The following is a 12,905-nucleotide window of genomic DNA, read 5'->3' as shown; positions in this document are numbered from 1 at the left end:
GTTTGGTTTTATGTCTATACTGTCCTAAGTACTGCTTTAAGTACTAGAAAATGTATTAAGGTCAATAAAATATATTCAATTTATTAATAAAATCAGAAGGAAAAGGGAGGCAAAAAAAAAACAAACCCATGATAATCTAAATAGATGCTAAAAAAGCATCCAATCCAATTTTAGCTTCTATACAGGTACTTCAAGAGCCCTGGAAGCACAGCAGATTACAAGTTGGGCTGCTAACTGCAAGGTCAGCAGTTCGAATCCATCAGTCGCTCCTCAGGAGAAAAACAAGGCCTTTTGCTCCCATAACAATTCATAGCCTGGAAACCCTACACAGGGTCACTGAGTTGGAACCAACTCCGCGACACACAACCACCACCACCAATATACAAGTAGCTCTTAAGGGTAAAAAATATCGTGCCTTAAATAACATCGTACATTATGTTTAGCAGTGAAATCTTAGAAGCAGTATTATCCAAATTAGTACCAAGGGAAAAAAAATGCTCCCTCCCTATCACCAATAACATTTATCACGGGTTCTAGAAATGGTCATTACCACCAAAATGGAAAAGGAAAAAATTAAAAGTTCCCCTTCAACTTGAGAACCACTACCCATTGTTGCATGGAAGCTAGGTGCCTTACCTCCTCCCAGGTATGCTAAATTAGAAAAAAAAAAAAAAATCACTGCTCTGTAGGTAGCTCAGAGCTCTGTATTCTTCCCACCTGTTCTCTTCACACAAGAAAGAAGGGTGCACTCTGTTAGGGATTAAGGACCAAATAGCGCTCAAAAACAATTAGGTGACCTATCTCGTTCTGAATCTACCAGGGGGAGAAATAACAGATTATATACAGAATTGCTGTTGTTAGGTGCCCCTGAAGTCGGTTCTGACTCATAGAGACTTTGTACATGGTTCCCAAGGAGCAGCTGGTGAATTTGAACCACTGTACTTGCAGTTAGCAGTCCAGAACTTATCCTACAGTGACATATCAGGACTCCCCAGAACAAACACTCTTTATATCTCTTTTTGAAGATTCTTTCTCTTTGAACCTATCTCTCATGTAACCAAGTGCCATGCCATACCTTTCAGAAAGAAGGGATTCCTCTTTCTCTGTGAAAAGTAAACAGGGAACTGTGAGTTACTCAACAAATAGTTTATGAGCATTAACTGATCCAGCACTGGGACTTTAGCTGGTAATGGTGAGCAAAATCAGACAGTCAAGTGCCCACAGCAATTCCAATAAAGGTGATACATGCTGATACAGGGAAAGAGCACTGTACTATGGGTAACAGAGAACAAGCGTACAACCTAGACATCAAAAGTCAAGAAAACTCATGAAATAAATAACGGTAAGATAGTAAAATGAACAATGCTGGCCACAGAGAGAGAATCAGAAGTGTATTCTAAGGGGGGGGAGGGGGGGGAGGCACCTGATACAAATAGTTGGTATAAGACCTAAAATGAACATGTGTTCCTTGGGCATCTGGTGAAACTGGGTTGGCAGCAGGGAGAAGGGGGAGAAAGTGAGGAGCTCCAGGGACCTAATGCCAAGTTCCCATCTCTCTTCTGCCTCTGTAAATTAGGTCTCTAGCCAAGCAGAACTCATAATAAAGACCAGGCACAGTGCCTGGGAGGAACTCTGGTAGCGAAGTGGTTACGAATTGGGCTGCTAACCTCAAGATCAGCAGTTAGAAACTACCAGCTGTTCTGTGTGAAAAAGATGAGGCTTTCTGTTCCCATAAGGATTTACAACCTCAGAAACCCTGTACAGGGTCGCTATGAGTCAGACACAGCACATAACCACCACCATCATAGTGCCTGGAGAACCAGCTGTAGATTTCCGCTTCTCACCAGCCTGCAGAATGGAGTCCTGGTACAGTGTTATGGGTTAAAGCACTGGACTGTAAGGCTGGTTTGACCCACAAGTTCAACAATTCAAACTCACCAGCCGCTCCTTGGAAACACTACACAGGAACGCTATGAGTCAGAGCTGACTCAATGGCACTTAAACACCACCACCACCAGCCTGCAGAAGTACTCAAGCCAACCAGTCATCTTCCTGCAGAAACCAGGGGGCACTACACTCTTGACACTACAAAGCCTGCCTCTCCCAGCACCTTACTGAGTGCACCACTAGTGTGGCCCTGTGGTCTGCGGCATCTTCCTTCTCTGGACATTAAAACCTGTTTTGTGAATTTTTGAGAGTATGCTTAAATATTTTAGGACTGGAACATTTTATTACACAATTCTTAAACATATATATATATTTTGATCCATAGTTATACATCCTTTGAATTTTTGTCTTTCATGAATAAATTTAATGATTCTGAATTTCTACTTATAAAGATTAGAGGCTAATAACTCATTGTAGTTTTGAGTATTTACATTCATTTTCACCTATAAATTGCTGTCACGTTCATCTGCCAATTGCCAAGTGTGTCTAGCCATCTCCATAACACTAGGACTAGAATCTCTGTATCACCAATGGAGTGACTAAGAGGTGATTAAAACAAATAGCCAGAAGACAGAAAATAGTACTAAACAAATGAAAAGTCAGGGTGTCTGGATTATAACAAGTACAGTCAGGGATTTACTTGTGGTTATATAATTATAACAAGTTCTGTGAAATGAAATAATACTGATAAGAAGGAGAATCAAAGATCTTGCAAGACTTTTTAGGGAATGCCCACTATCTTTTAAACAGTATAGTGGACACTAGTTGTTCATTCATTCTTCAGTCTACTTGCTAACGGTATCCAGCTGCTCAGTACAGTGCCACGTCTTCCCCTATTTACACATGTGCTTTGGGAGAAGCTTAAACTAAAATCCATTCTACAGATAAAGTAAACCACCAGGGTGCTGTTGCTGTCGCCTACCATGGAAATGATTTCAACTCAGGGTGATAATCCCACTCATGTGCTACCAGTTTCAGGTAATCCAAGCCTAAAACCAATCAGATAACCTTCCTATATTGTTGGAGTTGTTGTTGTTAACTGCTGTCAAGTTGTAATAGCAATCCTGCATAGGGTTTCCGAAGAGGCTGCTGAGCTTGAACCGCCAACATTGTGGTTCAAACCGACTTTGCAGTCCTGCGCATTAACCCACACTCTCAACTGCATGTGCAAAATTCCTACACAGCAGCTCCTACATTAGTGTTTATTTAAAATAACTGTGAGAAGGTATACAGAAACTCAGGGGCTGAATCTCAGAAGGGATCTTAGAAATCTTCCTATCGCACCCTACCCTTCAGCACCAAATATTCATGTCTCTTTGTTGTTGTTGTTATGTGCCATGGAGTCGGTTCCGACTCATAGTGACCCTACACAGGGTTTCCGAGGCTGTAAATCTTTATGGGAGCAGACCACCTCATCTTTCTCCCATGGAACCGCTGGTAATTTCGAACTGCTGATCTTGCGGCTCACAGCCCGATTCATAACCACTACGCTACCAGAACTCCTTTATGTCTCTTCTAAACGAAAACTGCCTACTCCATCTGAACATCCACTTACTCTCAACCCACTGTAGCATCAATTAAAATTTCAAATCTCATCTAAATATAATCAGTCAGTACAGCCTAGATGCTCTTAGTGTATATCATGAACCAACTTCACATTCTTATCCTACACATAGAAACAGAGAATGTTTTCATGTACTCATTCTCTTGTCTTGTTTTTCACATGCCTTATTAGCATAAATTGCTCATCAGTAGAGCTGGGTTACTTTAGATTCCCCTTTGGTTCTGTAGCCCCTCCTTCCATATAGCTTTTTTATACCTGAGGCACACTATAAGACATCTATACTCTTTTGACTCTTCCTTTTTTTTAATGAAAACTTCAGCATTATCAAAATTTTATTCTAAGACGTTATCCAACACTTCCTGACCATATTCCCTTTACAGTCTCAAGTTAATCAAATCGTAACACTATTCCCCCTGAATATTAAGAGAAAATGTTTCCTTGTTTTTAAATTTTGTCTGAGTACATAGCTAGAATTCCCAAGGTTATCTATCAATCTCGTATCACCCACCAATCAATCCTCTGTGTAGATTACAATGGGATCCAGTAGGAAGGCCCTCTGCCTGCCTTTCTAAAAGGCCTATTCCTGTGTTCTAGCTCTGGATTTCATCCCCCCAAACTGTTCTCGTTTCTAACGCTTTTATACTTTTCATTAAGCTGCTTTCAAAGAAAAGTATTTAGCCAATAAGATGCAAAAACTGTAATCTAGGTCTCTAATTTGCCTCCAATATTGTGATTAAATTAATCTGAAATCTTTAGAAGACCTATATAGACTTGGGAGGCTGGAGTTTTTTTATAGCTAAGTATGAGTTTTGTTCGTGTGCAGACTGAGCAAATTTTAAGCCTTAGAAATATGCAACATCTAGGTAACAGTCTAATATAAACCCATAAAATAAGAATATGATGAAATTACTGAATTTTTATTTCTATGCTTATTTATTTATTGATGCTACTAAGGGATTCTGAAGCTAAGGTAGCAGGCAGTTCCTGCAGACCCTCTGAGGAACCAAAACTTCCACTGCTGTAGAATGGGTAACTCCAGTTTTCAGTCTTTTTCTTAAGAAGATTTTATACTTTAGCACTCCACTGATAAATTCAAAATACATGCAATCTTATTTATCCTCTAAGTCTAGCAGCTGTGTCTACTATTAAATGGAACAGAAGTCAGTAAGAGAGTTAGAATAGGGGTGAGTTCAACCACGTTCCATAGACTCTCATTAACCTGGAGATGAGAGAGAGAAGAGGAAGGGCTGGTTGGTCTGAAGTGTGGTGAGACCTGAGACACCTGAGTCCATGGACAAGGACATAGCCATGAAGGGCTATTGCTGAGAGTGAAACATCCAGCTGATAAGAGGTGAGGGAGATGCACATGAATGCCCAAACTTGCAGATAATACCCATTTGACCTAGCCTCAATGGCTTGATGATCAGAACTCAACTAGAGGAAGATTAAAAAAAGAAGAAGAAAATTTGATAAAGGAAACGAGTGTAAATTGCTACAATTTGATGAACATGACCTATACTTATGGATGTAGTAGCTCAAAATACCAAATGAGAGGAAAGGTGTATTCTCATGAAGTATCAATCCTATCCTCTCATGTACACAGGGTAGATAAGAGATGGGCAACTTAGACATTGGCTACCTAACATGAGAGGGCGATAAAAGCATTAAGTTACTGGCTTACAAGTTTTCAAGAGCGAGTTAAGTTTAAGAGTGTGTAAGGGAAGGTAGAGTCCCCACTGAAAAAGTTTTCATCTTGTCTAGATGGGTCTGGTGAAAAGAGATGGGGATAAGATTCTTATGATTCAACAGTGAGTAACTGTTATCATGACTAATTGCAACTGTCACAATTGTAAAGATAGACATTTTGTAACAAAAATGGGGGAGTAGTTAAGCTTACAGTCCAGAAACAGAGGACCCTAGGACCATCAGCAAGAAGAGCACAAGCGGAATGCGGGACCCTATCCATAGAAGCAGGGACATCCAGTCTTTTTTCTGATCCAGAGTTCCTGTTTTTCTTCTCTCTCTCTCTCTGTGTGTGTGTGTGTGTGTGTATACAAAACAGTGGCAGACTAACATGTTAGTTTCTAAACAAGGTAAAATCCCCAACCCTTAGCGATTTCTGACTTAACAACAGCATAAAACAAACATGAAAAGTTAAAAAAAAAAAATACTGAGAACTGGTTACATCACAATAAAGTGAATTCCCTTAGGAAGAACTATGCTTATAAAATGTTCTTCCAATCTAAACCCATGAAAGGGAGAGATGCCAAAATAGAAAACAAAAAACAAAGGATTATAAAAAATTAAAGTGGCTGATTGGTTCCTTTCAGTTGAAGCCTGTATTTTAAGGATTCAGCACTAATTAAAGGAAATAACAACTATAAAGTCATTGTTGTTAAGCGCATACTAAGTATCATATACTCATGATTTTAATATTCACATCTTTCTATATTTACTTCTGATGATCCACAAATAAAAAGAGTTTCACGGTTACATAAATTTATATTTACTGCATACACTAACCTTCTCCACTTAAAAGTGGGGAAGTTCTGCAACAAAGCATCCATTTTAATTTAGGGGTTCCCCAAACTACTAGGATCATGAATCATGAGTAAAATCTATAAATTATCCTACAGAATTCACTATGAAACAGATCATGAGAAAAGCTGCTGCTTTAAGTAATGCAATGAAGAAAAAAACAAGGACTAAGTATTTTTTAGCTTTAAAAAGAGACATGAAGAAAGCAAGATCAACACAAACTGATGAAGAACTAGGAAGTCATGAGACACCAAACACCAAGAGATAAACTACACTCCCTGGTGGAGGCTTCCCCCCGGATGGGGAATGAAAACGTCCAAAGTCATTCTTATGTTTACTTAAGAATAAAGTAAGCTATCAATAAATATATAGGTCATTTCAGTCATCACATGACATGACTTACCACACAAACTTGCTGTGATTTCTGATGCGCTGATTGTCATTTTATAGGTAAAGAAACTGGGCACAGAGATTTTGTAATTTGCCCAAAGTCACATGTTAGTAAAGTGTGAGCCCTAAGAAGTTTGCATCCAGAGTCCTTACTCCAAATATCCACTATGAACATAGACGCAAACCAGAAAACCATACTTACTGGCTAAGCACTTTGTAATGAGACAGGAATTGGCCCTCTTGAGGCTAACCCCAAGAACCTGTTTGGACTGAACCACTAGTTGGTACTAACTTTAGTGGTACTAACTCAACTTTCTTTTTTTTTTTTTTCAAGTAAGTTCAAAATAAGAAGTCACAGAAAAATCGAATTTCTAGATACAATGTAGTATATGACTAGAGGCCAGAATGATGTGTGAATAGGAAGAGAAAAGAAAAACAGCAAGAAATATGCTAAAGAGGCAATAAACCAGTGTAGATTACAAAGCATCTTAGGATCATGCTAGAGAGCTTAGCCTTTATGCTAAAAGTCCTTTTTATCAAGGGACTGTAAACATGATCATAAACAAGGATTTAAACAAGGGACCGTCAAATGCAGAGAAAATCCCAGTGAGGAACATGGCTATATCACGGGCACAGCAGCCATGGGAAGCAGCCTTCTGCTAGAAGTCTAGCTCCCGGCATAAACAGGCCCACACTAACATAACCAAACCAATGAAACTCACTGCCATCAAGTCGATTCTGACTCACAACAACCCTATACAGGGTTTCTGAGACTATAAATCTTAATGGGAGCAGACAGTCTCTTCTTCCTCCTGCAGAGCAACTCATGGGTTTGAACTGGTGACCTTGTAGTTAGTGAACTAGTGCTTATCCAATAGCACCACCAGCTTTATCATTATGTAGCGTGGAATCGGTTATGACTCATTCCCTGAATTAATTACGACTCATACCCTGTTAGAGGGTTTACGAGGAGTAGCTGGTGGGTTTGAATTGCCAACCTTGAGGTTTATAATCCAGTGCTGATCCTATATAGCACCACATCAAGACTCCAGGGCTCCTTACAATCAACTAAATTTTAACCAAGGAGCAAAAGAAATCCAATGGAGTTTTAAAGTATAGCCTTATCAACAAATGGTGTTGGAACAACTGGGCAACCACATGCCAAAAAAAATCCAGAAACTGACAAAAACTCACAAAAAAATTTAACCTCTCACATAAATTAAGACAAAGTAGGCCACAAATATGAATTTACAATGCAAAATTAGAATACATCTAGGAGATGACACAGGAAACAATCTAGGTGTCCCCTTAAGTTTGGCAATGGCACTTTAGAGGCAAGATTAAAAGCATAATCCACAAGAAAAAATGCTAATTGGACTTCATTAAAATTGATAACTTCTGCTGTACAAAAACCACATTGTTAAGAGAATGAAAAGACAACCGAAAGAATGGGAGAAAATATTAGCAAAACGCAAGGAACTTGTAAGCAAAATATACAAAGAACTCAATACTCAACAAGTTGGGAAAGTAAAAGTCCAATTTAAAAATGGGCAATGTTATCTGGTCACCTTACCATAAAAGATAAACAGATGGCAAATAAGCATTATGAAAAGATGTGCAACATCATTTCTCATTAGGGAATTGCCAATTTAAATAACAATGAGATGCCATTACACACCCTGTGTTGTTGTTAAATGTCTTCAAGTAGGTTCCTATTCATAGCAACCCTGTATAGGGTTTCTGAGGAACAGCTGGAGGGGTTGAACTTCAGACTTTGAGGTTATCAGTCCAGTGCTTATCCTATAGCACCACACCAGGACTCCAAATGGCTAAAATCCAAACAACAATAAATGCTGGAAAGCATGGAGGCTAGCAGGTACTCTCACTCAATGATGGTATTGTTGTTGTTACGTGCCATGAAGTCGGTTCCGACTCATAGGGACCCTGTACAGGGTTTCCGAGACTGTAAAATCTTTACGGGAGCAGAAAGCCTCATCTTTCTCCCGCAGAACAGCTGGTAGTTTCGAACTGCTTACTGTGAGATTAGCAGCCCGATTCGTAACCACTACACTAACAGATGGTAGGAATGCAGAATGATACAACGACTTTGGAAGACAGTCAGGCAGTATTACATAGATAAACATAATGTTACCATTCTCCCAGGTACTTGCCCAATTATGTTGCAAATTCATGTTCATACAAAATGTTGCTCATTAATGTTTATAGCATTTAAGCAATTCTTAATTTCCAAAAACTAATATGTAGCCAAGATGTCCATCATTAGGTGGATGGCTAAGCAAACTATGATACATTCATGCAATGGAATACTACTCAGAAATAGAAAGAAATGAGGTACCATGTCACGAAAAGTCATTAGGAACCTTAAATATGTACAATTAAATGAAAGAAGTCTGAAAAGATTACACAGCAGTACTGTATGATTCAAGTTATAAGACAGTTTAGAAAAGGCAAACTTATATAGATAGCAAAAAAAAAAGGGGTGGGGTCGGTTTGGAGAAAGGGGGAAAGGACAACTACAGAAAGCACAGGGGATTTTGGAGCAGTGAAACTACTGTGTGAGAAAAGATAATGACACACATGCAGCCTCATGCATTTGTCAAAACACACAGAGCTATACAACACAAAGAGGAAACCCTTCTGTAAACTATGAGCTTGACTTAGTAAGAATGTACCAGTATTGTTTCATAAGCTGTATTACACTAACACAAGATGTTAATAGGTTCTTTCAGAACTCTATCAGTGTACACTGGACTCCTGGTACAGGGGTGTACCTGTAGGATCACTAGTGTACCTGTAGGAGTGCTGTAGGATCAGCACTGGACTGCGAAGCACAAGATTAGTAGTAGTTCAAACCCACCAGCAGCTCCTCATAAAGTCCTAGAATAGCAGTGTGTATATATATTTGTGTGTATATTAATGATATTCTTCAATAATTTTCCCACTCCACTGGATCACCTCTCTTTGGAATGGGCACAAATAAGGATCGCATTCAATAAGTTGGCCAGGTAGCCATCTTTGAAATTTCTTGACATACGTGTTTCTAGCATTACCTGCACTTGATGGAACATGTTAATTGGTGTGGCGTCAATTCCTGGAGCCTTGTTTTTTGTCAAAGCTTTCAGAGCAGCTTCAACTTTTTCCTTCAGTACCATCAGTACTTGATTATATGCTAATTCCTGAAATGGTTGAAAATTGACGGATTTCTTTTGGTATAATGACTGTTTATTCCTTTCATCTTCTTGTGAGGCTTCCTACATCCTTCAATTCCACAGCCATAGAATCCTTCAAATTTGGAATCCAAGGCTTAAATTTTTTCTTCAGTTCTTTCAGCTTGAGACATTCTTCCCTTTTGGTTTTCTAATGCCAATTCTTTGCACCTTATTGCAAAAAAATTGTTACAATATTTTACTTTGTCTTCTTGAGCAGCCCTTTGAACTTTGAACTCTTTGTTCAACTTATTTACGGCATCATTCCTTCCATTCACTTCAGCTATTCTAGGCACAAGATTCAGTTTTAGTGTTTCTTCTGACATTCGAGTCTTTTCTTTCTTTCTTGTCTTTCTAATTACCTTATGGTTTCTTCATTTATGATGTCCTTGATACCATCTTATAACTTACCTGGTCTTCAGTCATTAGTGTTCAACGTGTTGAAACTATTCTTGAGACGGTCTCTAAAGTCAGGTGGTATATATTGAAAGACTTACTTGGGTTCTCGCAGACTTATTTTCATTTTTCTTCAGTTTGAACCTGCATCTGAGCAACTGCTGGTCTGCAAAGTGGCCCCTGGCCTTGTTCAGACTGATGACATTTAACTTCTCCATTAACTTTCTCCACAGGTGTAAGATGATTAGATTCCTGTCTGTTTCATTCAGCAAGGTACAAATGTAGAGTCATCATTTATGTTTCTGAAAACAAGTTTTTCCGATGAATAGATCATTATTGTTTTTGCTGTTGCTGAGTGCCCTCTACCCAGTTCCAGCACATAGAGAGCCTTCCTGCGGTTTCCAAGGAGTGGCTGGTGGGTTTGAGGGCCAACCCTGCAGTCAGCAGTTCAGTACTGACCCTTCAGTGTCACACCATGACTTCACTCATGCAGATGTGGTCTCCTGAAGCATTTCCATCACGAAGGCTGTATTTTCCAATTCTTGCTCCTTTTTTGTTTCCTTTCTTTGCACTCCAATCACCAGTAATTACCAATGCATCTTGACTGTATGTTTGATCAATTTCAAACTGCATCAGTTGGTTAAAAATCTCCAATTTCTTCATTTTTGGCATTAGTCTTTGGTGTATAAATTTGAGTAAGATCCCTATTAACTGGACTTCCTTGTATAGGAGCAGGTATTATTATTCTATTGGTGACAGTTCGGTACTTCAGGGTAAGTTCTGAAATGTTATTCTTGACGTCAAATTTGACACCATTCCTCTTCAACTTGTCACTCCCAACTTAGTAGACCATATGACTATCAGATTCAAAATGGCCAATACTAGTACATGTCAGCTCCTCAATGGCTAGGGCATTGATCTTCAGGTGTTACATTTCATTTGCGATGACTTTCAATTTTCCTCACTTCCTATTTTATACATTCTATGTTCCAATCACTATTGGATGTCTACAGGTGTCCTCTGTGTAAGCCAAGCCCTATCAGCAATTCAAGCCTCGGAAACTTTACTCCATCCACACCATTAAGGGTGACTCTATTTTAAGGAGGCAGCTTTTTCCCAGTTGTATTTTAAACAAGGGGTTCGTCCTCACCACTGTATCAGACAAGCAACTCATAAGATTTTCACTAGCCAGACATTTTCGAAATAGAACAATAGTTCCTTCTTCCTAGTGTATCTTACACTAGAAGTTCCACCGGATCCTGTCCACCGTGGGTGACCCTGCTGATATCTGACATACCAGTGGCACAGCATTATAGCAACATGCAAGCTACCACAGGGTGATGCTGACAGACAAGTGGTAGAATGCTTAGGTATGACTGAGGGAAAAAAGCAACAATAAAAATAGGCAAAGTTCATAAAAGAGTTCTTTAAAAAAAAACGTATTTTAGAAATACTGAAAAGATGTTCACTACACGCAAAATAATAAATTGAAAATGAAAAAATATGGTATCTTTTTCACATATCAAGCCAGCAAACATTAAGTTGTTGTTGTTGTTAAGTATCATGGAGTCAGTTCTGACTCAATGTTAAGTAAAAGGAGAGAAATTCTACACATATACTACGTGTAGAAGTACAAACTGATGCCATTATTTAGCAAAATCTACTGAAATCTAAATGGCAAATTCTTTTTGATCAAGCTGATTCAACTCTGCAACTTTACCTTACAGATATACACGTACGCTTTTACTTATTGACTATCTTGTTACCAGGCATTTCCCACTTACAGCAATGCTAAAAGATATTCTACCAAGGACAGTAAGTCTGAGGCAGAAGAGCATTGGTTGCGGTTGTTAAGGTTCTGTGTCCACTTGGCATGGCTAGAGCAACATTCTCAGTGGTGGGCACGTATGTAATGATGCAGTCACCCCCCATCTTCCCATAGCACCTGCTTCCTCGTAACAGCCTGGGCTTTGGAACTTCACAATACTGGTAAGTGAGCAGTGGGTATGCTTGCTTACGTTTAGAAAGGCACGTAAAGGAGGAAGATTCAAAAAGTTCATGGAGAAATGGAATTGAAAGATAATGGAATTTTTCCATGAACCTTTGAAACCCATTCATTGAACAAAATGTAGTTGCTATCAAGTCAGTTCTGACTCAGAATGGTTTTATAGACAACAGAAATAACACTTGGTCCTCACACTTGTTGCTATGTTTGACCCCATTGTTCTAGCCACTGTGTCAACCCACTTGTTGAGGGTCGTCCTCTTTTTCACTGACCCTCTACTTTAGTAAGCATGGTGTTTCTCTCCAGGGACTACTCCTTCCTTATAACATGTCCAAAGTACATGACAAGAACATAGCATTACAAGAGAACAAAATGAACAGCAGACAAGAAAAGTTGTATGTCTCCACTGATGAGGAGTGGCCGAACATATTATGGCACTTCAATACAACACACAATGCTTTAGTTGTAAAAATGATTAAACATTTAAATGTCCTTAAACGGAACTCTCTTAACAGATATATAATATCTATATTGTTAACTAAAATAAGTTACAAAAAGAATATGTAATGAAACAAGCTATATGAATGGTTGAATGTGAAGCTGATGATGTGCCCTGTAAACTTTCACTCAATGCAAACTAAAATAAGTTACAAAAAGAATATGTAATGAAACAAGCTATATGAATGGTTGAATGTGAAGCTGATGATGTGCCCTGTAAACTTTCACTCAATGCAAAATAAAAAACATTTAATTTAAAAAGAAAAAGAATGTATACATCATCATTGCATCAAACCAATATCCTCCTGATCATTAAACTCAGAGAATACAGAGAGAGGAG

At 38.8% G+C, this 12,905-nt stretch overlaps 1 protein-coding gene across 2 annotated transcripts in view; it reads right to left on the bottom strand.

Moving 5' to 3' along the window:
• STXBP5 (syntaxin binding protein 5 (tomosyn)) overlaps positions 1-12,905 on the bottom strand; it is a 209,563-nt gene that overhangs the window by 159,253 nt on the left and 37,405 nt on the right. The window lies entirely within an intron of this gene.

The sequence above is a fragment of the Chrysochloris asiatica genome, unplaced genomic scaffold (genome assembly GCF_000296735.1).
Source record: "Chrysochloris asiatica unplaced genomic scaffold, ChrAsi1.0 scaffold00182, whole genome shotgun sequence".
Taxonomy (NCBI): domain Eukaryota; kingdom Metazoa; phylum Chordata; class Mammalia; order Afrosoricida; family Chrysochloridae; genus Chrysochloris; species Chrysochloris asiatica.
The sequence above is the reverse complement of the archived record's forward strand: the minus strand, read 5'-3'. Positions and strand labels throughout refer to the sequence as shown.